The sequence below is a fragment of the Lathyrus oleraceus genome, chromosome 3 (genome assembly GCF_024323335.1).
Source record: "Lathyrus oleraceus cultivar Zhongwan6 chromosome 3, CAAS_Psat_ZW6_1.0, whole genome shotgun sequence".
Classification (NCBI taxonomy): Eukaryota; Viridiplantae; Streptophyta; class Magnoliopsida; order Fabales; family Fabaceae; genus Lathyrus; species Lathyrus oleraceus.
The window spans coordinates 8,602,443-8,621,724 of NC_066581.1; the positions used below are offsets into that span (position 1 = coordinate 8,602,443).

Consider the following 19,282-nt stretch of genomic DNA (forward strand, 5'->3'; position numbering starts at 1 on the left):
ATCGAATCCCTGACAATTAATGTGTTGTATACTGATATCCCTTCATTAATATTTTCTTAAAAACTTAATTTTCTTTAGATTAAATTTTTGTTGAACCGAACATCCAAAAGTCATCGCCTTAGCTAAACATAGTAATATCGATAGCATTAGTTTGACAATCGGTCCCTGTGGGTTCGATATCTTTTAAAACTAAACGACTAGACTGTGCACTTGCAGTCAAGTATCCGATAGACTATATTTTATATACAGTCACGAGCCGTATCAAGTTTTTGGCACCGTTGTCGGGGACTGATTTAGCCAAATAGTGTGATTCTTTCGTTGCGCAGTATAGGCTGAGGTTAAAAAAACTAATTTCCTTTCCCTTATTTCTCAGTTGTATGCCAAGTACTCGCTCATAAGGCGAAAACTTAGTACCACCAATCGCAGAATTAGAGCGTTTCTTATATTTAAGACGCCGAATACTAGAGTACCAACGAATGTACAATATTCCTGATATCTTCTTTCCTACTACTGAACCAGTTGAAAAACCAACCATGGCTGCAGTAGGACCACAGAATTGTCCTCTTAAGTTCTATGCTACCCCGTCCCAACAAGAACCTCACAACAACATTGCTGCCCCTGCTATCAATCGAAACGATTTCGATTTGAAACCCTCATTGTTATCAGCTGTCCAACAACATCAATTTGCCGGAAATCCTACAGACGACCCTAATGAACATTTGACCAAGTTTGTGCAGTACGTAGACACTGTGAAGGCGAATGGTGTATCTCAAGATGCGATAAGACTACGCCTTTTTCCTTTCTCTCTAAGAGGTTGAGCTTGGGCTTGGTTGCAATCCTTGCCATCCAACTCAGTCACTACATGGGAAGAACTGAAGAACGTTTTCTTAGCCCGATATTTTCCGCCGAGCAAAACTGTTATGCTGAGAGCTCAAATCAACGGATTTCGACAAAAAGATGCAGAATCTCTCTACGACGCGTAAGAGAGATACAAAGACATGATGAGGATGTGTCCACATCACGGTCTCGAAGACTGGATGATCATTCACACATTTTACAATGGGCTCCTGTATAACATAAGACGGACAGTAGACGCTGCTGCGAGCGATGCACTTATGGACAAGCCATACAACAAAGCCTATCAACTCATTGAAAACATGGCCCAAAACCATTGCCAATGGGGAGGTGAAAGAACCCCAGTATAAAAGTCCCAAACAAAAGGTGGAATGTACGAAATCAGTAACCTTGACCATGTCCATGCAAAGGTAGATGCCCTTGTTCAAAAGTTAGACAACTTGATCATACCACCCGCAGCCATCATGGCTGCCATAACTCCAAACTGCGAGTTATGGGGAATTCCTGGACACACTGCACCAAAATGTCAGATATTAGCAGAAGTCGCCACTGATCAAGTAAATTATGCACAAGGGAACCTTTATTCGAATACCTACAATCCAGGTTGGAAAAACCATCCTAACTTTTCGTACAAGAACAACAATGCCCTGTATGCACCTGGCCAAGCACCTGCTGTTCCACCTGGATATCAAAAGCCAGCTACTAATGCTCCTAACGTTCCTAGGAAGTCCAACCTTGAACTAATGATGGAAATTTTCATAGCTACCCAAGCTCAAACAAACAAAGACTTCTTGAACCAAAACATACACACTAGTGAGCAACTTAAACAATTAGCAAGCAAAGTAGACGCTTTAGCCACCCATAAAATGCTTGAAATACAGATTTCACAAGTGGCTCAACAATAAGCATCTACTACTGCTCCTGCTGGCACATTTCCTGGACAACCACAGCCTAATCCAAAAGGACATCCAAATGCCGTTATATTGAACTAGGCAGACCTGTAGATCCAAGACTTCAAAATCCTGCCATGTACCAAAAACCTGACAAAACAACAACTGAGAAGGTAAGTGAACCGAAGGAGAAGGAAGATAATACCCAAGAGGCCTAAGAGAAAGAAAAACCTTATGTGCCTCCACCACCTTATAAACCACCCATTCTGTATCCTCAAAGATTCGCAAATTCTAAAACTGCAAGGCAATTTAAGAAATTTGTTGAACTTCTGAAGCAACTGAACATCACAATACCCTTTCTAGAAGCTATCACACAAATTCCCTCATATGCCAAGTTTCTTAAAGAGATCCTATCCAATAAGAAAAAGATCGAGGATAATGAAACAGTTACACTTACTGCTGAGTGTAGCACAATAATCCAAAACAACATGCCTCCCAAACTGAAAGACCCAGGTAGTTTCTCCATACCCTGTGTCATTAGAAAGTTCGTCATAGACAAAGCTCTATGCGACTTAGGAGCCAGCATTAGTGTAATGCCCTTATCCATCTGTAAAAGGCTCAACATGGTAGAACTAAGACCAACCAAGATGTTTGTTCAACTAGCTGACCGCTCAATCAAATATCCTGTTGGTATACTAGAGAATATCCCAGTACGTGTAGGACAATTCTACATTCCTACCGACTTCATAATCAGGGACATCAAAGAAGATGCCACCACACCTATTATATTAGGAAGGCCATTCTTAGCTACCGCCGGAGCCATAATAGATGTGAAAAGAGGTAAGCTAACATTCGAAGTTGGAGACGAAAAAGTTGAATTCATCTTGACACAATTCTTACAAGCGCCAGCTATAGACGATACTTGTTATCTACTTGATGTAATAGACGAGTGTGTAAGAGAGATGGAGATGCAAGAAACCATATATTCTGATATAATGAAAATCCAAATCCCTCCAATCTTTGAAGATGATAATTGGCATGAACCATCCAAAACGACAGTCTAAGCGAATGCTTAGCACTTACACCCAATCACATGCCATGCCCGAAGAAACCAGACTTAGAATTAAAAACACTACCCAAGAACCTAAGATACGAATTCCTAGACACTGAACTCAAAAGACCAGTAATAGTCAACGCAGACTTAGGACAGATTGAAACTGAAAAGTTACTAGATGTCTTAAGAAAATATCCAACTGTGTTAGGTTACAACACCACTGATCTAAAACGAATAAGCACTTCCATCTATATGCATCGCATTATGCTAGAGGAAGATTGTAAAACCTCTAGAGAACACCAGAGAAGGATCAACCCAATCTTAAGTATTGTAGTCAAGGATGAAGTAAAGAAGTTATTAGATGCAAGAATCATATATCCAATCTCCGATAGTCAATGGGTTAGCCCCGTTCATGTAGTACCCAAGAAAAAGGGTGTTACAGTTGTTAAGAACGAGAAGGGCGAATCTATAGCACAAAGAGTTGTGATCGAAAGTAGAATGTTCATCGACTATAGGAAACCAAAAAAAGCCACTCGAAAGGATCATTTTCCTCTACCTTTCATTGATCAAATGGTTGAACGATTGGCTAAGCATTCCCACTTCTGCTATCTAGACGGTTATTCAGGATTCTTTCAAATTCCTATCCATCCTGACGACCAAGAGAAAACAACCTTCACATGCCCTTCTGGTACATTTGCTTATCGACGAATGCCATTTGGACTATGCAACGCTCCCGCAACATTCCAAAGATGCATGATGTCGATCTTCGCTGACTTTATAGACGACATTATGGAAGTCTTTATGGACGGTTTTTCTGTTTGTGGGCATAACTTTGAAGGATGTCTATCAAACCTTGAAATGGTACTTGAAAGATGCGTAAAGGTGAATCTCGTATTGAATTGGGAGACATGCCATTTCATGGTCCAATAAGGAATCGTGCTAGGACACATAGTATCTGATAAAGGAATTGAAGTAGACAAAGCTAAGATCGAAATTATAGAAAATCTTCAACCTCTGAAAACCGTACGAGAAATACGAAGCTTCTTAGGACACGCCGGTTTCTAACGACGCTTTATCAAAGATTTCTCGAAAATTACCAAACCACTAACTGGTTTATTAATGAAAGACGCTGACTTTATCTTTGATGAGAAATGTTTAACAGCGTTTGAACAATTAAAAACATATTTAATCACCGCACCTATCATGCAACCACCCGATTGGAGATTACCATTCGAAATCATGTGTGATGCGAGTGACTATACCGTAGGCGCAGTGCTAGGACAAAGGAAGGATAAAAAACTTCATGCGATCTACTACGCAAGTAGAACCTTAGATCCTGCCCAAATGAACTACGCCACTACTAAAAAGGAACTTCTAGCTATTGTGTTCGCTTTAGACAAATTCCATTCTTACTTAGTAGGAGCGAAAATCATCATCTATACTGATCACGCTGCTATTAGATACTTGCTAAGTAAGAAGGATGCCAAACCAAGACTCTTAAGATGAATCCTACTCTTACAAGAATTTGACTTAGAAATAAAAGATAAGAAAGGTACTGAGAACGTAGTAGCAGACCACTTATCACGAATCGAAGGGAACAAGCTTGAACAAGTTCCAATCAATGATGATTTCCCTTACGAATGACTTATAGCCCAAATGGAAAGCGACATGTCTGAGCTAACCTTAAATGATACCGAAATAGAAGAATCCGTGGAAGAAATTCATACGAATATAACTCTGCCATGGTATGCTGACTTTGTCAACTACCTAGCTGCTGGAGCACTTCCAACGGACCTATCATACCAACAAAAGAAGAAATTCTTTCATGATCTAAAACAGTACTACTGGGATGAACCCCTACTTTTCAAGAGAGGTACCGACAGTATTTTCCATCGATGTGTTCCTGAGGATGAAATAGACGATATAATCTCTCATTGCCATTCCGCTCCCTATGGTGGGCACGCAAGCACTTCAAAAACTTGTGCTAAGATCTTACAATCTGGCCTCTTTTGGCCTACTCTATGGAAAGATGTTCATAATGCGGTTATAAATTGCGACCAGTGCCAACGCACTGGTAACGTTTCAAGACTCGACAAAATGCCACAAATAGGCATCTTAGAAGTGGAAGTCTCTGATGTGTGGGGGATTGACTTCACGGGACCATTCCCGTCTTCTTTTGGTAATAAGTACATACTCGTAGTTGTCGATTACGTTTCAAAATGGATCGAGGCTGTAGCTTCTCCGACAAATGACACACGAGTAATGATTAAGCTGTTCAAGAACGTAATCTTTCCTACATTCGATGTGCCAAAACTAGTAGTTAGTGACGGTGGCTCCCATTTCATATCAAATATATTTGGAAAACTTCTTCTGAAGTATGGAGTCCGACACCGTGTAGCAACACCTTATCACCCACAAACCAGTGGGCAAGTTGAATTTTTGAATAGAGAGATCAAACAAATTCTAGAAAAGACTGTTGGAATATCTAGAAAAGACTGGTCATCTAAACTAAATGAAGCTCTGTGGGCATATAGGACAACCTACAAGACCCCAATAGGTACCACACCCTTTAAATTAGTCTATGGTAAATCATGTCATCTCCCTGTAGAGTTAGAACACAAAGCTTATTGGGCAATTAAGACCCTAAATCTAAATTATACTTCCGTAGGCGAGAAGCAAATTTTAAACATTCACGAATTGGAAGAACTTAGACTAGACGCCTATGAGAATGCCAAGATATACAAAGAACGAACTAAAATATGGCACGACAAATGTATCTCTAGGAAAGAGTTTAATGTAGGAGACATGGTGTTACTATTTAATTCAAGACTTGAGATTTTTCCGGGAAAACTTAAATCTAGGTGGTCAGGTCCTTTCGAAATTACTAAAGTTTTTAAAAGCGGTGTGATAGAAATCAAGGGTAGAAATAGTGAACCGTTCATTGTAAACGGGCAACGATTAAAGCATTATCATAATATTGACAATAGAAACTATTCAAATAGCCTAAGACTTATAGAGCTACCCACTCAACCCCAAAACTGATATATCGCAACGTTACTGTCGAACTTATGACATTAAACAAAGTGCTTGGTGGGAGACAACCCGCCTCTTTTTAATTTGTTATTGATTTTGTTATTTTTATGTTTTGCATTTTAAATGTCCTCCTTTTTTGATTATTACTTTTATTTTGCTCCCTTTCCTAGATTCTATGCAGTAGCGTACTTGTTATTTTTCGTTACTAACTTAGTAATATTGGCTACTGATTAACAGGAAAACTTAAAACTAGTTAGTAACTAATTTTCATCATGCAACAAGTATATATAGTTTTCAGAGACAAAGTTCAGAGAAGGCGTTATGATTATTTAGCTCAGAAGGATATGGTTTTATCCATATATTATGATGGACCTACCATGGATAGGCCAGGTATCCACGATAGTATCTTGTTTATGTTTAACCAGCTAGGTTGGGAGAATGCTGCTATTAAGAGAAGGTTTGTCACATACCGTGAGCTTATCCTAGAATTCCTTAGCTCCCTAGTTTACATACCCGAGCATGGTTACGGGCTTAACAAAGGGTTGATTTCCTTTAGGCTGTTTGGTATTGATTTCACTTATAACCGTAGAGACCTTGCTGACCTTCTAGGATTTCCTAGTGGCCCATTTGTATTCACTACCCGCCAGGAGGAATTAATCAATGACATTGACTTGGATTACTTTTGGGGTAGTTTAACTGGAGATCACCACCCTGACCCACACCAGATGCTCTCTCAAGCGATACACAACCCTGTTATCCGCTTCTTCCAGAAAATACTAGCCCACACCCTATTTGGAAAAGAAGAGAACAACATCTTAGTGTCAAGGGATGAGCTTTTCATCTTACTCTGTGTCGACCAAGGTCGACATGTCAATGTTGTATCATTCATGATGGAAAAATTTGTTAACCTTGCACAGAACCATCGTGCCCCAATCCTAATAGGCGGCCTAGTAACCACGATAGTTGATGCTATTGGACTTAGACACCCACTTAACAAGCGTACACCTTTTGGACCCACCCGACCCATGGATATTGACTTTTGCTTCGACCGAAGAATTTTAGGAAACCTTGGACCGGACACTTTTGACTACCTAATTAATAATGATGTTGTCCAGCTATTTACCTTACCAAACCATGAGAGAACGAGTGTTCATAACCGTAATAACTGGCTATATGATTTAGATGAACATCACATTGCTCCACCATGACCTCCTGAGATACCACCTATTTATGAGTATTTTGATGTCCCTATCTCTATTGATGAATCTGACCCTGAAACCCCTCCAAACTACTATAATCTGAATGAACCAGAAATTCCATCTTATGCTGAAAATCTGACCATAATTCTTACCCGTTTGGATGGTTTCCGTACTGAAATTACTAATGTGAAAGATGAACTAAAAAGCATGCGCCTTGATGTCTTAGGCTTAATGGATGTCACCGTCAAACAGTTTGATCACTTGAACCAGGCTGTAGCTTCTTTGGGACATCACCGTGGCTAATTACATTGATCGCTAAATTTTCCTACTCACGTTAAAGCAATGAGGACACTGCTATGTTTTAGTGTGGGGAGGGAGCACTTTACTGCTATTATTCTTTTAATGCTTACTGTTACTTTTAACTTTAGTCTTTACATTTAATCTAAATGACAATTGTTATTTCTTGCTTCTATGATCAATTTAATTTACCTCTGTCAGTTTGATTTTGTTACTTATTTTGTTTCCATACTACTGCTATTTTATTTGTACTGCTGTTGCTATTGTTTTGTTACTCTGTTTCTATACTGTTATTGTCTTTACTTTCTTCTAGTTATTAAAATGTCTATTTTTGCTATGGTATTGACAATATGATTTAATCATAACATGCAAACAGTTAGAAATTAATCACAAAGCATGCTTTCAATTTTTCCATTTTCCCTAGGCAAAAATATGACCGTTGCATGTGACGCTCTTCACATGAACGTTGTAACACCCATTTTTCTACCCCAAAATACTTAATATATAATCAGAGTAAGTAAGCACGCATATAAACAAAAGGGCGTCACATCGACGTTTTCAAAAACTAAAAGCTTTCAAAAACCAAACCTCATTCATCATCAATATACAATACACCTGGTCATTTAAAATAACATACTTCACTTATCATGAATATTCAAGAATATGCGTTCGCAGCGGAAAATAATGAATACTCATGTATTCCATAAGATGATCCATGTCCCATACCATGATCATCTCTCAATAATCTCTTCAAGATAAAATAAAACCATATCCAGAATATTTGGCACGATGGCCTCTCAAACAGCAATTGTAAATAAGCATGTTCATAAGTAATAATATAATACTTATCCAAATAGGATACGAGTTCAATACTACCAATCTACCCCGTGTTACATGACCAGAGCATTGAATCATTACCTAGTCTTCAAACTAAAATACGAAAACTCTCCGGCTAATCTCGAGTGAGCTACCGTCCACTTACTTCAGCAATACTACTCCGGAGTATCTGCACGATGTCATGTAAAGCATCATTCCAACAGAAGGGTGAGAATTCAAATCATTATGAAGAAGTATAATAAAGCACAATGATTAAGTCAACAATTAACAGAATTCATCACACTTCGTATAACCATGTAAATAATACTAACCAATATTTATTTCACATGTTTCAAACATACATCAAAACTCGAGTATAATATTCAAATCCAATACTATATTCCCAAATATACACCTAACTACAATTATCGCATAATCACATATTTTGCCCAGTTATGTATCCAAACATCACCAAACTCAATTACCATATCTCATACACACATCACAATCACAATAATGCATACACTCGATGATCACATAACTCTAACGTGACTCAATGCAAGACATGTGACTCTATGCATGTGGTACCTCAATGTGAACCCAACGTTTCACCGCTTTCCGATTCAATATCTAGAATCCAAGCCACGCTTCTGATCCGGACAAGATCAAAGCCACTACGTCTATTTCCAATTAAGGATCAACGTCCACTACGCCTATTTCCAATTAAGGATCAACGCCATCTACTACGCCTATTTCCAATTAAGGATCACCGTATGCTACATCTACTATGCCTATTTCCAATTAAGGATCAACGTATGCTACGTCTATTTCCAATTAAGGATCAACGTCTATGTGAACCCACATTTTCACCGCTTCCACCATGAAGCCGACCATGCCATGAAAGAATGTACAAATACCAACAACATATGCAATTAAGATCATCTCTACCATCTTAAAATTCCACATATCACCATAATTCAACTCTATGAATTATCCACCAATGGTACATATACACATTCATAACAAATACACCATTCATATAATATGCAATTAAGATCATCTCTACCATCTTAACATTCATAACAAATACACCATTCACATAATATGCAATTAAGATCATCTCTACCATCTTAACATTCATAACAAATACACCATTCATATAATATCTATTAGAGTCACCTTTCTAATGCTTTAAACCCCAACCTAAAATGATTCACGAGTTGAAAGTTATGAATAAAACCGCGCACGAATGCGTTACTAAAAAGTTGTTGTTTTCTAAATTTTCCAGCATAATTTTCATCTTCTTCAACCCCAAAAATGTCCATGAAATAATCTCCAAAATTATTTTATTCCTGAAACAAAGTTATAGCCTTCTGTTTCAAATATCCAACACTTCAAACGACACTCAATTTGGACTTACGGATCAAAAGTTATGACCAAAACGATTCCGACCGAAAAACATAAAAAAAAGGCTCGCGATTGCGACGGACAGAATGCAGAATTTTCTGCGGTTTTCATCGTTGGAGGACTTTCGGACCTCCGATTTCGATTCCGTAAAAAGGAAAACGTTCAGAAAATTATAACTCATACAATACTCTAAGTATATAACGTTAATTTGCAGTTTTAACACAATCAAATCACCACAAATCAAGAATACTCATCAAAACCTAACAATTTCCACAACCATACAAAATTAGGGATTTTAACCTAAACATGCTTCTACCCATTGACCCAATCATACTAACCCATAATAATAAGGATTCCCCCCTTACCTCTTCAATTTTCTGCAAACCCTAGCTCTTCTCTTTACTTTTCCTCTTCTCTTTCTCTATTGTTGTCAAATGATCAAATGAATCCTAATTCTCACTCTCCTCACCTCTTATATACTAGTATTCTATTTGGGCTTAAAGAGTGATACCTCTAATTTAATTATTAGGCCCAATAAGACCTAATATTTAAATATCTCTATTTAATTCAAATAAATCAACCAACTCAATATGCACACCAAGTTAATTAATTCAATTATTTATTATATCTCATATCAACTAAATAATTAATTAACACACCAAATTAATTAATATAATCGATTATTGTACTACCTAACGACCAATTAATTAATTAACACTCCAATTAAGTAAAATAAAATATACTAATAATAATATAATAAATAATTACTAAAATTGGATTGTTACAACTCTCCCCCACTTAAAAGATTTTCGGCCTCGAAAATACCTCAAACGAACAACTCCGGATACGATTCCTTCATCTTATCCTCGAGTTCCCAAGTAATATTGCCATTGGCGACTCCGCCCCATATCACCTTCACCAAAGAAATCTCCTTACCACAAAGCTTCTTCACTTCTCGATCTCCAATTCGCATAGGTGATGTATCAACCGTCAAATTATCCCGCACTTGAACATCATCTAATGGAACAACATGCGATGGATCCGTAATGTACCTCCTCAATTGAGACACATGGAACACATCATGAAGATTAGAAAGTGACGGTGGTAATGCAATCCGAAATGCCACTTCACCTACCTTCTCGGAAATCTGATAAGGACCAATGAAACGCGGCGTCAACTTACGCGACTTCAAAGCTCTACCAACACCCGTTATTGGCGTAACTCAAAGAAACACATGCTCATCTTTCTCAAACTCAAGAGCTTTCCTCCTCTTATCATGATAACTCTTTTGACGACTCTGAGAAGCCTTCATCTTCTCTTGGATCATCTTAATCTTATCCGTAGTCTCTTGAATCAACTCGGGTCCAACCACAACACTCTCTCCCGATTCGTACCAACACAAAGGAGTTCTACACCTTCTACCATAAAGAGCCTCAAAAGGTGTCATTCCAATACTCAAATGGAAACTGTTGTTATACGTAAACTCGATCAAAGGCAAGAAACTATCCCAATTTCCTCCTTGTTCCAAAACACAAGACCTTAAAAGATCTTCAAGTGACTGAATAGTCCTCTCCGTTTGACCATCAGTTTGCGGATGATACGCCGAACTCAAACGCAACTTCGTACCCAAAGCAATTTGCAAACCTTCCCAAAATCTCGAAGTGAACCTCGGATCTCTATCCGAAACAATGCTCGACGGAATACCATGCAAACACACAATCCTTTCGATGTACAACTTAGCAAGTCTCTCTATCGAATAATCCATCCTCATCGGAATAAAATGAGCACATTTCGTCAACCTGTCCACAACGACCCAAATCGCCTCACAATTACTCGATGTTCTCGGCAAACCCGAAACAAAATCCATAGAGACAATATCCCACTTCCACTCGGGAATAGATAACGGTTGCATCAAACCAGACGACTTTTGATGTTCAATCTTTGACTTTTGACAAGTCAAACATGCATACACAAATTCCGCTACATCCTTCTTCATACCTTGTCACCAAAACATCTTTCTCAAGTCTTGATACATTTTAGTAGCACCAGGATGAATACTCAGACCACTTCTATGCCCTTCCTCGAGAATCCTCTTTCTCAAATCCGCAACGTCCGGAACACAGACTCGATCACGATGTAACACCCCGATAAAATAAGATAATTATTTAAATTGAGTTAATAATATATTTATTAATTTAATTAAATAATTGGAATTATTATTATTATTGGAATAATAATTATTGGAATATTATTGGGATTATTATTATTGGATTATTTTGTTATTATTGGAATAAAAGTAGAAATCAGTAAAAAGGTTCCATTTGGTAAAAAGAGTTATTTTCACGTGAAAAGGGAAAAGAGGCAGAAAAGTGGAAAAGGGCAAAGAAAGCCAGAGAACAAGGGTTGAAGGAAGGAAAAGCTTGAAGCTCAGAGATTTGCCGGATTAACTCAGGTAAGGGGGGTTTATCGTCGATTAATGGGTATTATGGGATAATATGTCATGGGTAGTGATAAACCATTGATTTACCTCTGATTGGAATAATTATGCTGAAAATTGTGAACTTTTGGGATGAACGAATCTGGATTAAAATTGAAGGAAATTCGTAGGAATTAGATGCAATAGTGTTAGAAATTGTGAGATCGAATAGGTTATGATTCGTGTTAGATGATATGAACGATTATTGTGAAAAATTGGACTGTGGAAGGTTGAATTGGATAGATCTCGTAGCAGAGAAAGCCATAGCAGATCTGGAAGTCTGGTTTCTGGTCATACGCGTATGGCACTAGGCAATACGCGTATGAGATGGCATGGTACGCGTATGGCACTAGGCAATACGCGTATGGATGAGGAAGATGATGTTTTGAACGTAGTTTGGTCTCTGTTGGTACGCGTATGGGGAAGTGGTACGCGTAGCATACGCGTATGAGATGGTGTTACGCGTATGGGATTTGGCTGAGGAATGGGCCATACGCGTATGGGACTAGGCAGTACGCGTATGGGCAGACTTGTGATTTTCCTGAGCTGTTGTTGTGCAGTTTTTAGCTGTTCAGCCGAGTAATGTGATTTAGCTGATGTATGATATATTAGGGAACATTCCCCGTTGTTGTGAGTAGTATAGGTATTAGTAGAGTGTGCTAATACTGTGGTTGTTATTTGGCATGATATGATATGCTTATGTGATAAAATACTGATGATGTGTGATGGTATGCATGATGCTGTGAATGTATCAGTTATGTGTGCATTTGTGAATAGACTGTTTTATGGCTTAGAGTGTGAGCATATATCTATTCTTGAATTGTTGTTGATGATGTAGCATTGCTAGGTGATTAGCATGCATGTTGTGGCCTTTATGGTGGTAGCTAATTCCCATGGTGAGGAATTAGTGATGAGTTATTGTGAATTGTTGTTGATGTTTGCATGCTAGGTGATTTAGCGTGCATAGCATGGCCCTTGGGGTGGTAGCTAATTCCCATGGTGAGGAATTAGTGATGTGAGTCACTAGGTCTCAAATGAGTGGGACTAGTGAGCTTGGTAGCCGTACCTGGATTTGGTCGGTGAAGTTGAACTATATGTTCATGAATAGTCGGTACCGCATGCATGGAGTCTCATTGCATTTGTATTGTATGGCGTATAATATGAATGGATGTATTCCAATATTATACGTGTGTTTTGTGGTTGAGTTGAGTATGATTTTAGTTGATGTTGCCGCTGCTGAATGTTTGATCTGATTAGGGTGATGAATGTGTGAAATTACTTGGCATTACATGTTAATTTATAATGCTTATTATATCGATTGAGAAACTCACCCTTACAACTATTTTTCAGGTAACGAGCAGTGATTGAGTAGAAGCTAGTGCTTGGAGTCTAGTGTAGTCTCCTTAGTGGGTCGTGCTCTGATAGATGTAACATCGGGATGGGATGTTTTACCTTATTGAATAATTTTACATGCAACATGTTACATGTTTTACATGATTGATGAGATTTATATCCGCTGCGTTTTATGCAAAAATGCTTATGTTTTGAATTAACAAAAGAGCATGACAGTTATATTGTTGAATGGTGTGAAATATTGTGTGACACCCTTAATTGCATATTTACTCTGATTGAGATATTTATTATTTTAATTAAATATTTGGGGGTATTTTAGAAGGGTGTTACATTAGTGGTATCAGAGCATAGTTGGTCGAGTCGAGTCGTAATTATTATGTTCCCCTGTACGGGATAGGTGTTGTGTAACCCTATCAGTACTTATTGTTTTAGCTTGTTGGGTTTTCAGAATAGAGATGGCTGGAAGAGGTAGAGATGATGCTGCAATTGCTGAGGCTCTGGGTATGCTAGCTGGAGTACTTGGAGGAAATCCGAATGTTGTGGGAATGGGAGCTGCTCGTCAACTGAGTGAGTTCCAGAAGAACAATCCTCCAATGTTCAAGGGAGCATACGATCCAGATGGCGCTCAGAAGTGGTTGAAGGAGATCGAGAGGATCTTCCGAGTGACTGAGTGTGCCGATAACCAGAAGGTCAGGTTCGGTACGCATATGCTGTCAGAAGAAGCAGATGACTGGTGGGTTGCTACCCGTACTGAGTTGGAATCTGCTGGGAATGCTGAGATCACTTGGGCTGTATTCAGAGAGAGATTTCTGAGGAAGTACTTTCCAGAGGATGTCAGAGGAAAGAAAGAGATAGAATTCTTGGAATTGAAACAGGGTAACAGGTCTGTTACTGAGTATGCTGCTAAGTTCACAGTGCTGTCGAAGTATTACACTCCCTATAACGAGGCTACTGGGGAATTTTCGAAATGTGTGAAGTTTGAGAACGGGTTACGTCCCGAGATCAAGCAGGCTATTGGATATCAGCGGATTAGAGTGTTTTCTGATTTGGTTGACTGTTGCAGGATTTTTGAACAGGATTCCAAGGCTAGAGCAGAGAGCTATCAGCAAAGGGTTGATAGGAAAGGCAAGAATCAGAATGATCGTGGGAAACCGTATGCAGTTGGCAAAGGTTTCCAGAGACAGAGTGGGATGAAGAGGCCTAGTGGGGGAGACTCCAGTGCCCCTGCTAAGTGTTACAGATGTGGTCAGGCTGGACATCGTTTCCATGAGTGTACCAGTAATGAGAAGAAGTGTTTTAAGTGTGGCAAAGGTGGTCACTTGGCTGCAGAGTGCCGGTTGAAGACTGTGACTTGTTTCAACTGTGGAGAGGTGGGTCATATCAGTCCACAGTGTCCTAAGCCGAAGAGAGAGAACCAGTCGGGAGGCAAGGTCTTTGCTTTATCGGGTTCTGAGACTTCTGCAGACGATCGTTTGATCCGAGGTACGTGTTATATTAATGGCTTTCCTCTTGTAGCTATTATTGACACAGGTGCGACTCATTGCTTTATATCTTTGGATTGTGCTGTGAAACTTAAGTTAGAGATATCTGAGATGCATGGAAGTATGGTGATTGATACTCCTGCGAAGGGTTCAGTGACTACTACTTCAGTTTGTTTGAATTGTCCTTTGAGTATTTTTGGTAGAAGCTTTGGGATGGACCTTGTGTGTCTTCCACTAGTGCAAATTGACGTTATTCTGGGTATGAACTGGTTGGTGTTTAACCGAGTTTCTATCAACTGTTTTGATAAGACTGTGATATTTCCTGAGATTGAGGAAGGAAAGGATTTGTTTCTATCAGCAAGGCAGGTGAATGAGGAAGTAGCAGATGGGGCAGAGTTGTTTATGCTGTTAGCGACTTTGGAGGCTAAAGATAAACTGGTGATTTGCGATCTAGCCGTGGTGTGTGAATTTCCTGATGTGTTTCCGGAAGAAGTGAATGAATTACCGCCAGAGCGTGAAGTTGAGTTCTCGATTGAATTGGTACCTGATACTAGGCCGATATCGATGGCTCCGTACCGTATGTCTGCTGTTGAGTTAACTGAATTGAAGAGTCAGTTGGAAGATCTGTTGGATAAGAAATTTATTCGTCCGAGTGTGTCACCGTGGGGTGCACCAGTGTTATTGGTTAAGAAGAAAGAAGGTACTATGAGGTTGTGTGTGGACTACAGGCAACTGAATAAAGTGACGATCAAGAATCGGTATCCTTTGCCGAGAATTGATGATCTGATGGATCAGTTGGTTGGTGCGAGTGTGTTCAGCAAAATAGATTTGAGATCTGGGTATCATCAGATACGTGTGAAAACTGAGGATATTCAGAAGACTGCTTTCAGAACAAGGTATGGACATTATGAGTATTCTGTAATGCCTTTTGGTGTGACTAATGCGCCTGGAGTGTTTATGGAGTATATGAATAGGATTTTCCATCCGTATTTAGATCAGTTTGTTGTGGTGTTTATTGACGATATTTTGGTGTATTCAAAATCTGAAGAAGAGCATGCTGAGCATTTGAGAATGGTTTTAAGAGTTCTACGAGAAAAGAAGTTATTTGCTAAACTGTCTAAGTGTGAATTTTGGTTAGAAGAGGTTAGTTTTCTTGGTCATGTGATTTCAAGAGGTGGTGTTGCTGTTGATCCTTCTAAGATAGAAGCGGTGTCTAAGTGGGAAGCTCCGAAGTCTGTTGCTGAGATTCGAAGTTTCCTTGGATTGGCTGGTTATTATAGGAAGTTCATTGAGGAATTTTCTAAGTTGGCGTTACCGTTGACGATGTTGACCAGAAAGGGGCAAGCGTTTGTTTGGGACTCAAAATGTGAAGAAGGTTTCCAAGAGTTAAAGAGAAGGTTAACTACTGCTCCTATTCTGATATTACCGAGTCCGTCGGAACCATTTGAGGTTTTCTGTGATGCTTCATTGTTGGGTTTGGGTGGTGTGTTGATGCAGAATAAGCAGGTTATAGCTTATGCTTCGAGACAACTGAGGGTTCATGAGAGGAACTATCCGACGCACGATTTAGAGTTGGCAGCCGTGGTATTTGTTCTGAAGTTATGGAGACATTACTTGTACGGGTCAAGATTTGAGGTTTTCAGCGACCATAAGAGTTTAAAGTATTTGTTTGATCAGAAAGAGCTGAATATGAGACAGAGGAGATGGTTAGAGTTTCTGAAGGATTATGACTTTGGTTTGAATTACCATCCGGGTAAAGCAAACGTAGTGGCTGATGCATTGAGTCGGAAATCATTGCATATGTCTATGTTAATGGTTAAGGAATTGGATTTAATTGAGCAGTTTAGAGACTTGAGTTTGGTGTGTGAGAGTACTCACAATAGTGTTAAATTGGGAATGTTGAAGTTAACGAGTGGTATTCTGGATGAGATTAGAGAAGGTCAGAAATCCGATGTGTTTTTGGTTGATAAGTTGACTCTAGTGAATCAAGGTCAAGGTGGTGAATTCAGAGTGGATGAGAATGGTGTTTTGAAATTTGCTAATCGGGTATGTATTCCGGATGTTACCGAACTGAAGAAGAGTATTCTTGAGGAAGGACATCGTAGTGGCTTAAGTATTCATCCTGGAGCTACGAAGATGTATCATGATTTGAAAAAGTTATTTTGGTGGCCGAGAATGAAAAGAGAAATTGCGAGTTTTGTTTATTCTTGTTTGACTTGTCAGAAGTCGAAGATTGAGCATCAGAAGCCGTCTGGGCTAATGCAACCGTTGGTTATTCCAGAGTGGAAGTGGGATAGTATCAGTATGGATTTTGTTTCTGGGTTACCGAGGACAAATAAGAATTTTGAAGCCATTTGGGTGATTGTTGATAGATTGACGAAATCGGCTCATTTCATTCCGATCAGAATGGATTATCCGTTAGAGAGATTAGCTGAGTTGTATATTGAGAAGATTGTAAGTTTGCATGGTATTTCGTCGAGTATTGTTTCGGACAGAGATCCTAGATTTACATCGAAGTTCTGGGAAGGTTTGCAGAGGGCTTTGGGAACTAAGTTGAGATTGAGTTCTGCATATCATCCGCAGACTGATGGTCAGACTGAGAGGACGATTCAGTCACTGGAGGATCTTTTGAGGGCTTGTGTTTTGGAAAAGGGAGGTGCTTGGGATTGTTATTTACCTTTGATTGAGTTTACCTACAACAATAGTTTTCATTCGAGCATTGGTATGGCACCATTTGAAGCTTTGTATGGTAGGAGATGTCGGACGCCTTTATGTTGGTATGAGTCCGGTGAGAGTGCTGTGGTTGGACCGGAGATTGTTCAACAGACTACGGAAAAGATTAAGATGATTCAGGAGAAGATGAGAATTGCTCAGAGTCGTCAGAAGAGTTATCACGACAAGAGGAGGAAGTCACTTGAGTTCCAAGAGGGAGATCATGTGTTTCTTCGTGTTACTCCGATAACTGGGGTTGGTCGAGCTTTGAAGTCGAAGAAGTTGACACCTCGATTTATTGGTCCTTATCAGATTTTGGAGAGGATAGGGGAAGTAGCCTATCGTATCGCTTTACCGCCGTCACTTGCAAATTTACATGAGGTTTTTCATGTGTCTCAGTTGAGGAGGTACATTCCTGATCCGTCGCAAGTGGTCCAAGTAGATGATGTACAGGTGAGAGATAACCTGACTGTTGAAACATCACCTATGAGGATCGAGGATCGAGAGTTGAAGCAGTTGCGGGGTAAAGAGATTGCTTTAGTAAAGGTAGCTTGGGGCGGACCAGCAGGTGGCAATGTGACTTGGGAACTTGAGAGTCAGATGAAGGAGTCTTATCCTGAGTTATTCACTTGAGGTATGTTTTCGAGGACGAAAACTCTTTTAGTGGGGGAGAGTTGTAACACCCCGATAAAATAAGATAATTATTTAAATTGAGTTAATAATATATTTATTAATTTAATTAAATAATTGGAATTATTATTATTATTGGAATAATAATTATTGGAATATTATTGGGATTATTATTATTGGATTATTTTGTTATTATTGGAATAAAAGTAGAAATCAGTAAAAAGGTTCCATTTGGTAAAAAGAGTTATTTTCACGTGAAAAGGGAAAAGAGGCAGAAAAGTGGAAAAGGGCAAAGAAAGCCAGAGAACAAGGGTTGAAGGAAGGAAAAGCTTGAAGCTCAGAGATTTGCCGGATTAACTCAGGTAAGGGGGGTTTATAGTCGATTAATGGGTATTATGGGATAATATGTCATGGGTAGTGATAAACCATTGATTTACCTCTGATTGGAATAATTATGCTGAAAATTGTGAACTTTTGGGATGAACGAATCTGGATTAAAATTGAAGGAAATTCGTAGGAATTAGATGCAATAGTGTTAGAAATTGTGAGATCGAATAGGTTATGATTCGTGTTAGATGATATGAACGATTATTGTGAAAAATTGGACTGTGGAAGGTTGAATTGGATAGATCTCGTAGCAGAGAAAGCCATAGCAGATCTGGAAGTCTGGTTTCTGGTCATACGCGTATGGCACTAGGCAATACGCGTATGAGATGGCATGGTACGCGTATGGCACTAGGCAATACGCGTATGGATGAGGAAGATGATGTTTTGAACGTAGTTTGGTCTCTGTTGGTACGCGTATGGGGAAGTGGTACGCGTAGCATACGCGTATGAGATGGTGTTACGCGTATGGGATTTGGCTGAGGAATGGGCCATACGCGTATGGGACTAGGCAGTACGCGTATGGGCAGACTTGTGATTTTCCTGAGCTGTTGTTGTGCAGTTTTTAGCTGTTCAGCCGAGTAATGTGATTTAGCTGATGTATGATATATTAGGGAACATTCCCCGTTGTTGTGAGTAGTATAGGTATTAGTAGAGTGTGCTAATACTGTGGTTGTTATTTGGCATGATATGAT

The 19,282-nt window shown here is 39.2% G+C and overlaps 1 non-coding gene across 1 annotated transcript; it reads right to left on the minus strand.

Annotated features, from left to right (window-relative positions):
- Nucleotides 1–920: 920 nt before the first annotated feature.
- LOC127134105 (small nucleolar RNA R71) lies at nt 921–1,027 on the minus strand. Its single transcript, XR_007807875.1, has one exon. It is a non-coding gene; the product is annotated as a small nucleolar RNA R71 (small nucleolar RNA).
- Between the last annotated feature and the right edge of the window lie 18,255 nt (nt 1,028–19,282).